Below are 12,560 nucleotides of genomic sequence, written 5' to 3'. Positions count from 1 at the left end.
TCAAGCTCGATTGGCTAAACAAAAGTTAGAAACTTTCTGTCCGTGGTTCGGGTGCCCGAAGCTAAGTTTGATTACAAGTATAGGTTATGCTTTTGTGGATATGAGTATTTGGAATTGCTAAACTTGTGTATGAACCTACTTAAGGTTAGATCTATGACAGTGAATTTAGAATTAGGTTGGTGGACAGAGATGAAGACGAGTTGAACTCGCCTTCAACCCGGGGCGGTGTCATACCCAAGTTGACTCGTCGGAGTTAACCTACTGTGTTGGGGGCCTTAACCGTACCTGACTCAAGTTTAGTGGGCTTATTTTTCAGGATGGGCTTTGGCACATGAGGGCTTTGGGGTCACGTTCTAAAAATGGGTTTATTAAAAAAAAAAAAGAGGTCAGCCCAATTTTACTTTCAGATCAGGGCCTAGGTTTGTTAGTTTTAAATGGGCATGAGTCATTTTAAAAATGTGTGATGGGCTGAGTTTTAACAAAAAATTGTGCTGGTTTAAAAAAATTTCAAATGAGCTTTTGTTTAAAAGCCTAAGTGGGCCGAGACTCTTTTAAAACAAGTTAGTGAGCTCATTTTTAAAATAAAGTCGGCTAGACTCTTTTTTTTTTACAACAAGTGAGTGTGCTCATTTTTTAAATAGAGTGGGTTGGACTTATTTAAAATGGGAATTGGATTGACTTTTTAAAATAGGAATTGAGCTGGTTTTTCTTTTTTAAAGTGGGATTTGGGTTGGTTTAGAATAGACTATAGATACAAGTCTTGGGTTTAGAATAGAGCTCGGGTCCAAGGGGGTTTGTGATCTCCGGCGTGCGGGTAAGACCAAGACGGCAAGAGATAAGGGTTTTTTTTTTATGGTGGCCGACTTATTGTTTCCAAGCCACCGAGTTATTGTTTCCAAAATTATAATGTTTCCAAGTCATCGACTTTATTATTTCCAAAAATCAGTTAATATCTATCTCTAATCAAGTTGGAAACAATAAAGTCAATGGCTTGGAAACAATATAATTTTGGAAACAATAAGTCGGTGGCTTGGAAATAATAAGTCAGCCACCATAAAAAAAAAAAAAAAACCCCAATCTCCTTCCGTCATGGTCTTACCCGCACGTCGGAGATCACAAACCCCCTTGGACCCAAGCTCTGTTCTGAACCCAAGACTTATATCTATTTACCCTCTTAGATCCGAACCCATAATCTATTCAAAATCAGCCCAAATCCCACTTTAAAAAAGAAAAACCAGCTCAGTTCCTATTGTAAAAAGGCAGCCCAGTTCCCATTTTAAATAAGCTCAACCCACTCTATTTAAAAAATGAGCCCACTCACTTGTTTTTTTTTTTTTTAAAAAGAGCGCAGTCGACTTTAAGTAGGTTCATATACAAGCTCAGTAATTCCAAATACTCATATCCAGAACAGCGCAACCCATACTTGTAATCATACACATTCACTCTGATTCTTAGAAAAAAAAAATGGAGATGGAAGGTACTTATCTCTTGGGAAGGGTACGCTGTGGTTTGTTTTCCTTGATCTTGCATCCGACCCTTCAAGTCTCTTCTGATAAAACAAACCACAGCGTACCCTTCCCAAGAGATAAGTACCTTTCCTCTCCTTTTTTTTTTTTTTAATTTCTAAGAATCATAGTGAATGTGTATGATTACAAGTATGGGTTGTGCTGTTGTGGATCTGTGTATTTTGGAATTGTTGAGCATGTGTATGAACCTACTTAAGGTTAGATCTATGACAGTGGATTTAGAATTAGGATGGTGGATAGGGACAAAGACGAGTTGAACTCACCTTCAACCCGGGGCGGTGTCATACCCAAGTTGACTCACCGGACTAAGCCTAGTGTGGTGGGGGCCTCAACTGTACCTGACTCAAGTTTAGTGGGCTCATTTTTCAGGATGGGCTTTAGCACATGAGGGCTTTGGGGTCACGTTCTAAAAATGGGTTTATTAAAAAAACAGAGGTCAGCCAAATTTTACTTTCAGACTAGGGCCTGGGTTGGTTAGTTTTATATGAGTTTGAGTCGTTTTAAAAATGAGTGATGGGCTGAGTTTTAACAAAAAAGTTCGGCTGGTTTAAAAAAATTTCAAATGGGCTTCTGTATAAAAGTCTGAGTGCGTAGAGACTATTTTAAAACAAGTTAGTGGGCTCATTTTAAAAATAAAGTCGGCTGGGCCTTTTTTTAAAAAAAAAAAAAACAAGTAAGTGTGCTCATTTTTTAAATAGAGTGGGTTGGACTTATTTAAGATGGGAACCAGGCTGACTTTTTAAAATAGGAACTGGGCTGGTTTTTCTTTTTTACAGTGGGATTTGGGCTGGTTTAGAACAGACTATGGGTTCGGATCCAACAGGGTAAATAGATACAAGTCTTGGGTTCAAAACAGAGCTCGGATCCAAGGGGTTTGTGATCTCTGGCGTGCGGGTAAGACCAAGACGGCAAGTGATAAGGGTTTTTTTTTTATTTTTTATGGTGGCCGACCTATTGTTTCCAAGCCACCAACTTATTGTTTCCAAAATTATATTGTTTCCAAAAATCTGTTAATATCTATCTCTAATCAAGTTCGAAACAATAAAGTCAATGGCTTGGAAACAATATAATTTTGGAAACAATAAGTCGGTGGCTTGGAAATAATAAGTCGGCCTCCATAAAAAAAAAAAAAAACCCTTATCTTTTGCTGTCATGGTCTTACCCGCACGCCGGAGATCACAAACCCCTTGGACCCGAGCTTTGTTCTGAACCCAAGACTTCTATCTATTTATCCTCTTGGATCCGAACTCATAGTCTGTTCTAAACCAGCCCAAATCCCACTTTAAAAAAGAAAAACCAGCTCAGTTCCTATTTTAAAAAGTCAGCTGAGTTCCCATTTTAAATAAGCTCAACCCACTCTATTTAAAAAATGAGCCCACTGACTTTTTTTTTTTTTTTAAAAAAAAAAAAAGAGCGCAGCCGACTTTATTTTTAAAATGAGCCCACTGACTTGTTTTAAAATAGTCTTGGCCCACTCAGGCTTTTAAATAGAAGCTCATTTGAAATTTTTTTAAATCAGCCCAACTTTTTGTTAAAACTCAGCCCATCACCCATTTTTAAAACGACTCAAGTCCATTTAAAACTAACCAACCCAGGCCCTGATCTGAAAGTAAAATTGGGCTGACCTTTCTTTTTTTAATAAACCCATTTTTAGAACGTGACCCCGAAGCCCTCATGTGCTAAAGCCCATCTTAAAAAATGAGCCCACTAAACTTGAGTCAGGTACAGTTGAGGCCCCCAACACACTAGGTTAACTCTGGCGAGTCAACTTGGGTTTGACATCGCCCCGGGTTGAAGGCTAGTTCAACTCGTCTTCGTCCCCGTCCACCAACCTAATTCTAAATTCACTGTCATAGATCTAACCTTAAGTAGGTTCATACACAGGTTCAGCAATTCCAAATACTCAGATCCACAAAAGCACAACCTATACTTGTAATCATACACATTTACTATGAATCTTAGAAAATAAAAAAAAAATAAAAAAAAAAAGGAGAGGGTAGGTACTTATCTCTTGGGAAAGGTACGATGTGGTTTGTTTTCCTCGATCTTGCACCCGATTCTTCAAGTGTCTTATGATAAAACTAACCACAACGTACCCTTCCAAAGAGATAAGTACCTTCCCTTTTTCTTTTCTTTTTTTCTTTTTGATTTTCTAAGAATCATAGTGAATGTGTATGATTACAAGTATGGGTTGTGCTGTTGTGAATTTGAGTATTTGGAATTGCTAAGCTTGTGTATGAACCTACTTAAGGTTAGATCTATGACAGTGGATTTAGAATTAGGTTGGTGGATGAGGACGAAGCCGAGTTGAGCTCGCCTTCAACCCGAGGCGGTGTCATACCCAAGTTAACTTGCCGGAGTTAACCTAGTGTGCTGGGGGCCTCAGCTGTACCTGACTCAAGTTTAGTGGGCTCATTTTTCAGGATGTGCTTTAGCACATGAGAGCTTTGGGGTCACGTTCTAAAAATGGGTTTATTAAAAAAAAAGAGGTCAGCCCAATTTTACTTTCAGATCAGGGCCTGGGTTGATTAGTTTTAAATGAGCTTGAGTCGTTTTAAAAGTGGGTGATGGACTGAGTTTTAACAAAAAGTTTGGTTGGTTTAAAAAAAATTCAAATGGGCTTCTGTTTAAAAGCCTGAGTGGGCCGAGACTATTTTAAAACAAGTTAGTGGACTCATTTTAAAAATAAAGTTGGCTGGGCTTTTTTTTTTAAAAAACAAGTGAGTGTGCTCATTTTTTTAAATAGAGTGGGTTGGGCTCATTTAAAATGGGAACTGGGCTGACTTTTTAAAATAGGAACTTAGCTGGTTTTCCTTTTTTAAAGTGGGATTTGGGCTGGATTAGAACAGACTATATGTTTGGGTCTAAGAGGATAAACAGATACAAGTCTTGGGTTCAGAACAGAGCTCAGGTCCAAGGGGTTTTGTGATCTCCGGCGTGCGGGTAAGACCAAGACGGCAAGAGATAAGGGTTTTTTTTTTTTTATGGTGGCCGACTTATTTTTTCCAAGCCACCGACTTATTGTTTCCAAAATTATATTGTTTCCAAGTCATCGACTTTATTGTTTCCAAAAATCTGTTAATATGTATCTCTAATCAAGTTGGAAAAAATAAAGTCGATGGCTTGGAAACAATATAATTTTGGAAACAATAAGTCGGTGGCTTGCAAATAATAAGTCGGCCACCATAAAAATAAAAATAAAAAGCCCTTATCTCTTGCCGTCATGGTCTTACCCGCACGCCGGAGATCACAAACCCCCTTGGACTCGAACTCTGTTCTCCACCTATGACTTGTATCTATTACCCTCTTGGATTCGAACCCATAGTTTGTTCTAAACCAACCCAAATCCCACTTTAAAAAAGAAAAACCAGCTCAATTCCTATTTTAAAAAGCCAGCCCATATCCCATTTTAAATAAGCTCAACCCACTCTATTTAAAAAATGAGCCTACTGACTTGTTTTAAAAAAAAAAAAAAGAGTGCAGCCGACTTTATTTTTAAAATGAGCCCACTAACTAGTTTTAAAATAGTCTCGGCCCAATCAGGCTTTTAAACAGAAGCCCATTTGAAATTTTTTTAAATCAGGCCAACTTTTTGTTAAAACTCATCTCATCACACATTTTTAAAACGATTCAAGTCCATTTAAAATAACCAACTCAGGCCCTAATCTGAAAGTAAAATTGTGCTGGGCTTTTTTTTTTTAATAAACCCATTTTTAAAACGTGACCCTAAAGCCCTCATGTGCTAAAGCCTATCCTAAAAAATGAGCCCACTAAACTTGAATCAGGTACAATTGAGGCCCCTAACACACTAGGTTAAGTCCAACAAGTCAACGTGGATATGACACCCCCCGGGTTGAAGGCGAGTTCAACTCGTCTTCGTTCTCGTCCACCAACCTAATTCTAAATCCACTGTCATAGATCTAACCTTAAGTAGGTTCATACACAAGCTCAGCAATTCCAAATACTCAGATCCAGCACAATTCATAATTGTAATCATACACATTCACTATTATTTTTATAAAATCAATTAAAAAAAAAAAAGGGGAGAGGGAAGGTACTTATCTCTTGGAAAGGGTTTGCTGTGGTTTGTTTTCCTCGATCTTGCATCCGATCCTTCAAGCATCTTCTGATGCTTGTTTTTCCCCCACCATGGAAAATGCAGATTAACCCCCTTTTCCTATTGAATTGAGGGTATCGAAGGGAGGTTAGGACTTGGTTTTTTTTTTTTTTAACGAAGGGCATGTATTTTTTAGAGAGATTCAAAAACAGAGGGATAAGTAAGAGTTTGAGACGGCCTTGAGTTCAAGAATCAAAGAGATCGAGAGAGAAGGAGCTAGGAGGCCTAGGAGCTGGGAGGCGACTCCAGTCGTAGAAGAGAGAGAGAGAGAGAGAGAGAGAGAACCGGAAAAGAAAATGAGGGAGAAGGTGAAAAGAGTAGCAGATGTTAGCTAGGATTTTCATTAAGAATCAGAGAAAAGCAATATATATATATATATATATATATATATATATATATATATTTATATTAAAAAAAAGAGAACTGCGCAGTGAGTAGTGGAACTTTCGTCCACTCTATTTTTATTTTATTTTTTTGCAATTTATTATTTTGACGAAACTTGCTTTTCAATTTCGTTGGTATACAGTGGAATTTTTTTTCGTAAACAATGGAATTTCGCCTTTTATTTCTTAAATATATAAATGTTAGTTTTGTAATGCGTGTCTTTTTTTTTTTTTTATGAACTTTATTTTATTTTTTGTTATTTACTTTTTTCAAAAAATTAGTTTAATTATCGCTGGATGGTCCAGCGAAATTCGAGAAAATCTCACTAGACCATCTAGCGAGATTTTCTCATCATGTGTCAAAATTCGAAATGCCCTAACCCTTTAAATCTCGCTAGACCATCGGCGAGATTAGGTAAGCATTAAAATGGGAAATGTTTTCCGAATCAAACTATTATTTAATATTCTGTAGATATCTCATTTTTACCCAGACCCAATATTGTCATTATTATTTTTACTATCATTCATATTATTATTAATACTATTGTTATTTTTACATATTATTATTAATATCATTATTATCTTTAAATATTAGTATTATTATTTTTAAATATTATTATTATTTTGAAATATTATTATTATTATTATTATTATTATTATTATTATTTTGGCTTAAGGTTTTGGGGTTGGAGCCTATTTAAAGGCTTCGTCCCACAGCCACAGAGAGGGGGGGGGGGGGGGGGGGGGGGGAGGGAACAAACAAAAAGAAAACCCTGTCTCTCTACTCTCTTCTGCGCCTTTGTCTCTCCCCAGCCTCCCTCTGCTCTTCTCCTTCCTCATCTCCGGCCCTCTTTCATTCTCTGATTCTCTCTGGAAGCCCCCGCAGCCTCTCTTGGCCAGCCTGCTCTCCCCCATCACCCTCACTGTCTCTCTCTCTCTCTCTCTCCGGCAAGCCTCTCTGCAACTCCGGCAGCCACCACAGGACTCCAGGCCAGCCACCAGTTGCTCCACCCCACGGTTGGTCCACGCTCAACTCCTGCACCGTCCCCGAGCTCCTCCGCAGTGAACCTCCCTACTCCATGGCCATCTGAATCTCCCTTCCCCAGCCGCTGCTCCGAACCCAACGTCATCACGGCCTGAACATCAACCCACAATAGCCCCTATTCCGTCTGCAACCACCGAGAGCTTCTAGCCACTGTCGTCGCCCCAATCTACCTCCTACAGTAACAGCCCGAGCCTCCAGCATCCTCAGTTTCTTCTTCCTCCAGGTCCTCTGCAACAGTCCACACCAGCAATCACCATTGAAGTCTTCCGAAGCTGCTGCTATCGCCACAAATCCCAGACCCAGCACAACCACCTTTCGAGCATCTCCTACTAGCAGCCACCATTGAGGACCTCCACCCAGCCGACTGCTGCATCAGACCACCGTTGCCGAACACTCACTTCTGCCCAGGCAACTCAAGGTAAGTCTATGTTTATATACATATACATACATATACATATTTATACATGTATATGTATATACATATTTATTTATTTTGATTTTATTTGAGTTGTAAAGGGTGAATTTTTAATCAGTGTTTTTTTTTTTTTTCATGTATATCTGACATCAATTTGTTTTTTTGCAGAATTTCCCTATTTTTGTAATAATTTTTATTTAGGTTTTATATATACATATGTAACGTCAATTTGTTTTTTTTTATTGTAGGTTTTTTCTTCTTTCGGTAATAATATTTATTCAGGTTTTTTATTTTTAGGGTACTGACTATGCATGTTAAATGATGAATATATGTTAGGATACAATATTTTTAGGGTATATATTTAGGGTATTTGTTATTATGATATATGTTTAATGTTTAACATTTGTATGTTTAGGAGTGTATATTAATTTTGGCAACCATGCTGCATCGGTATATATTATTTTCAGCAATAACTTGTTTCCATAATTTTATTATTTCTTTACCTTTGCATTGGTTTCCATGTTTTAATTCTAAATTTGGTTTATTTCCTTTATTAATTATTTCCATATGGGTGTAAAGGTATTTATAGGATATTAGGGGTGTGTATCATTAGGAAGATTATTATTATTACCTTTTGTTACTATTATAGTGTATGTTAGGTATTATTATTATTATCATGTGTGAAATTATTAGGTTACCATTATGATATTCAGAATATGTAGTTATTGTTAATGTGTGCATATTGTTATTATTAATATTATTTATTATTATCATTATGGAATTACTATTATTATTATTATTATTATTATTATTATTATTATTATCATCATCATCATCATCATCATCATCATCATCATTATTATTATTATTATTATTATTATTATTTACTATTATTTTTATTTTTATTTTTATTATATTTTTGTTATTAAATATTTTTTATTTTTACCCTATGAATTTATGTGGGGGGTATGAGCCTTCGGGCTTTACGTACCTTTAGTTTTGAGGGAATATGTAAATATTTATATATTACGTATATTTTTGTATTATTTATTTATTTATTCATTTATTTGTTCATTTTGCATGTATATTAGTAAATTCACTAGAGAAGTAATTTTAAAGAATTTTTAAATTAACTTAGGGATTATTTCAAATTAGTTAGGTACCGTTCGTAAGAACGGGTGCGTAAGGGGTGCTTGTACTTTCCCCTCGCGTAACCGAACTCCCGACCCCAACTCTGGTAACGTAGACCCATTCTATCCTTAACGGTGTAGTAATCATGTGTTCTAACCACACTAAAAGGTTAGTGATGACTCCGATATTCTTATTGTTTTTCCTTGAAAATATTAAACCCCATTTTTTATTTCGCCGCCCTGGGCACCTGCACGCCGGGACGTTGCGATATATTCTATTAAAAAATAAAAATAAAAATAAAAATAAAACTCTAATAAAATCAGTCTTCTTGGGACTAATTAATTCTCTAACACGCATATTTATTGATTTTACATGTCAGCCTCCATTGCTGTTCTTGTTGCCTTAATGTGCTCTTTTATATAAGTTCTCACTTCGCTTTTCTTCTCTCTGTGTTGCTTTCTCAAATCTCTCGAAGATTAGACGAGAACGAGGAGGCTTTGCTATTGTTATCTTGAGAAAGTGCCCATGTATAAGAGCAGAGCGAATATTACCGACGATTCTTTTCACTGCTGGGAACGTCGCCGGTCATCTCCTTCCTTCAGCAGTGGCGAATACGGAGGCTCCGACTTTTTCGACGGCTTGCCGGACGATCTCGTCATTCTTATTCTCTCCAAGCTCAGCTCCACAATAGGGTGCCCCTCCGATTTTGTCAGCATCCTGATGACATACATCGTGTTTCCTTTTCTGGGTCGTTGGGAACTGGAAGATATTGGCCATCTCGCCGGGATTTTCAATTTGGGGGGTTGAGGTTGTGGTTTTTGTGCCCACTGATTGGGGTTATTTTTGGTTGTGCATAGGGTTGTTGCGAATAACTGTATATTTGGGGTTTTTTTTTTTTTTCAAAACTTGAGCGAAAATAGAAAGGGGGGAATTTTTCTTTATCTTTTTTTTTTTTGAAAAATTGTGGTGCTGAAACGGATAAGATGCTCTCTATGTGTATCGTTTGAATCTGATGTTGTTGATTATTGTAACAGATGCAAGAGATTGAACGAATTAGGTCTCCATTCGCTAGTACTGTCCGAGGCATCTCCGAAATCGTTCCCTTTGAAAGCCAAAAACTGGTCGGATTCCTCTAACCGGTTCTTGAAGCTCTGTGACAACGCTGGCAACGTCGAAGCCTGCTACACTCTCGGCATGGTAAATTACACTTCAATTTCATTAGGGTGAATTAAAATTTAAGTAAAATTTCAGCACTTTTTATAATTCTATGATCTTATGATTTTGTTCACAGATTCGTTTCTACTGTTTGCAAAACCGCGGGAGCGGAGCTTCAATGATGGGCAAGGCGGCGTTTGGTTAGCACTCGCACGCGTCGTCCCTGTACTTGCTCGCCGTAATACAATTAAACGGTAGCGGCGCCTCCAAGACAGAGGAGCGCCTCCATGTCAGCTTCGCTCTCTGTGAACGCGCCGCTTTCCTCGGCCACGTGGACGCCCTCCAGGAGCTTGGCCACTGCCTCAAGGATGGCATAGGCATCCGGCAGAACGTCGTCAAGGGAAACTTTTTCCTCGCCCAGGCCGACGCGTGCGAGATCTTTGTTAGAGAGCACGACAAATATCTCGCGCGCGTCGGCCTAGGCGAGGAAAAAGTTGCCCTTGACGACGTTCTGTCGGATGCCTACGCCGTCCTTGAGGTAGTGGCCAAGCTCCTGGAGGGCGTCCATGTGGTCGAGGAAAGCGGCGCGTTTGCAGAGAGCGAAGCTGATATGGAGGCGCTCCTCTGTCTTGGAGGCGTCGCTACCGTTTAACTGTATTACAGTGAGCGAGTACAGTGACGGCGCGTGCGAGTGCTAACCAAACGCCGCCTTGCCCATCATTGAAGCTTCGCTCCCGCGGTTTTGCAAACAGTAGAAACGAATCTGTGAACAAAATCATAAGATCATAGAATCATAAAAAAGTGCTGAAATTTTACTTAAATTTTAATTCGCCCTGATGAAATTGAAGTGTAATTTACCTTGCTGAGAGTGTAGCAGGCTTCGACATTGCCAGCGTTGGCACAGAGCTTCAAGAACCGGTGAGCGGAATCTGACCAGTTTTTGGCTTTCAAAGGGAACAATTTCGGAGATGCCTTGGACAGTACTAGCGAATGGAGACCCAATTTGTTCAATCTCTTGCATCTGTTACAATAATCAACAACATCATATTCAAATGATACACATAGAGAGCATCTTATCCATTTCAGCACTACAATTTTTCAAAAAAAAAAAAAAAAGATAAAGAAAAATTCTCCCTTTTCTATTTTCGCTCAAGTTTTGAAAAAAAAAAAAAAACCTAGATATACAGTTATTCGCAACAACCCTATGCACAACCAAAAATAACCCCCAATCAGTGGGCACGAAGACCACAACCTCAACCCCCCAAATTGAAGAACCCGGCGAGATGGCCGATATCTTCCAGTTCCCGACGACCTAGAAAAGGAAACACGACGTACGTCATTAGGATGCTGACGAAATCGGAGAGGCAACCTGCTGTGGAGCTGAGCTTGGAGAGAATAGGAATGACGAGATCGTCCGGCAAGCCGTCGAAAAAGTCGGAGCCTCCGTCTCCGCCACCGTTGAAGGAAAGAGATGACCGGTGGCTTTCCCAGTAGTACAAAGAATCGCCGGTGATATCCGCTCTTCTCTTATACATGGGTACTTTCTCAGGATAACAATGGAAAAAGCCTCTCCTTGTTCTCGTCCAATTTCCGAGAGATTTGAGAAAGCAACGCAGAGAGAAGAAAAGCGAAGTGAGAACTTATACAAAGGAGCACATCAAGGTAACAAGAACAGCGACGGAGGCCGACATGTAAACTCAATAAATATGCGTGTTAGAGAATTAATTAGTCCAGAGAAGACCGACTTTATTAGAGTTTTTTTCAATTTTAATTTTATTTTTTAATTGAATATTAAATAATAGTTTGATTCGGAAAACATTTCTCATTTTAATGCTTACCTAATCTCGTTGATGGTCTAGCGAGATTTAAAGGGTCAGGGCATTTCGAGTTTTGACACATGACGAGAAAATATCGCTAGATGGTCCGGTGAGATTTTCTCGAATTTCGCTGGACCATCCAGCGATATTTAAACTAATTTTTTGAAAAAACTAAATAACAAAAAATAAAATAAAAGTTCACAAAAAAGAAAGACACACATTACAAAACTAACAATTATGTATTTAAGAAATAAAAGGCGAAATTCCATTGTATTCCAAAAAAATTCCATTGTATACCAACAAAATTGAAAAGCAAGTTTCGTCAAAATAATAAATTGCCAAAAAAACAAAAATAGAGTGGACGAAAGTTCTACTACTCACTGTAGTTCTCTTTTTTTTAATATATATATATATATATATGTATATATATATATATATATATATATATGTGTGTGTGTGTGTGTGTGTGTGTGTGTGTGTATTTTATTTTATTTCTTAAATAAAATATTATGAAATAAATATTGCTTTAATATTACTATTTTTTTTAAAAAAAAAATTTGAACTTTAGAAAAAAAAATCAATCATTTCTATATTTCAAAGGTTATAAAAAGTGAAATAATTTTGATAAAAATTTTAATAATTTTATAAAAAATACCACCAAAAGAGCAGCTTTGCAACTCGGTGGTTCGGTAAAAATGCCACCAGAAGAGTAGCTCAAAAGAATTCCTCACGAGGGACAGCTCGACAAAAATACCCACAAAGAGCGACTCGACAGTTCGGCAAGAATGTCTATGTAGAGTCGCTCGGTAAGAATGTCCATGTAAAGCAGCTTGATAAGAATGTCTATGAAGAGCAGTTTGACAAGAATGCACACGAAGAGCGGTTCGGCAAGAATGCCCATGTAGAGCAGTTCGACAAGAATGCCCATGTAGAGCAGCTCGGCAAGAATGCCCATATAGAGTAGCTCGGCA

General features: G+C 38.0%; 2 pseudogenes; one reads left to right on the top strand and one right to left on the bottom strand.

Annotated features, from left to right (window-relative positions):
* The first annotated feature begins 9,142 nt into the window (after positions 1-9,142).
* Positions 9,143-10,208, top strand: LOC131147214 (F-box protein At1g67340-like; annotated as a pseudogene).
* A 9-nt stretch (positions 10,209-10,217) lies between these two features.
* On the bottom strand, positions 10,218-11,307 carry LOC131147212 (F-box protein At1g67340-like; annotated as a pseudogene).
* Between the last annotated feature and the right edge of the window lie 1,253 nt (positions 11,308-12,560).

The sequence above is a fragment of the Malania oleifera genome, unplaced genomic scaffold (genome assembly GCF_029873635.1).
Source record: "Malania oleifera isolate guangnan ecotype guangnan unplaced genomic scaffold, ASM2987363v1 ctg563, whole genome shotgun sequence".
NCBI classification, from domain to species: domain Eukaryota; kingdom Viridiplantae; phylum Streptophyta; class Magnoliopsida; order Santalales; family Ximeniaceae; genus Malania; species Malania oleifera.
This window is presented reverse-complemented; position numbering and strand designations above follow the sequence as displayed.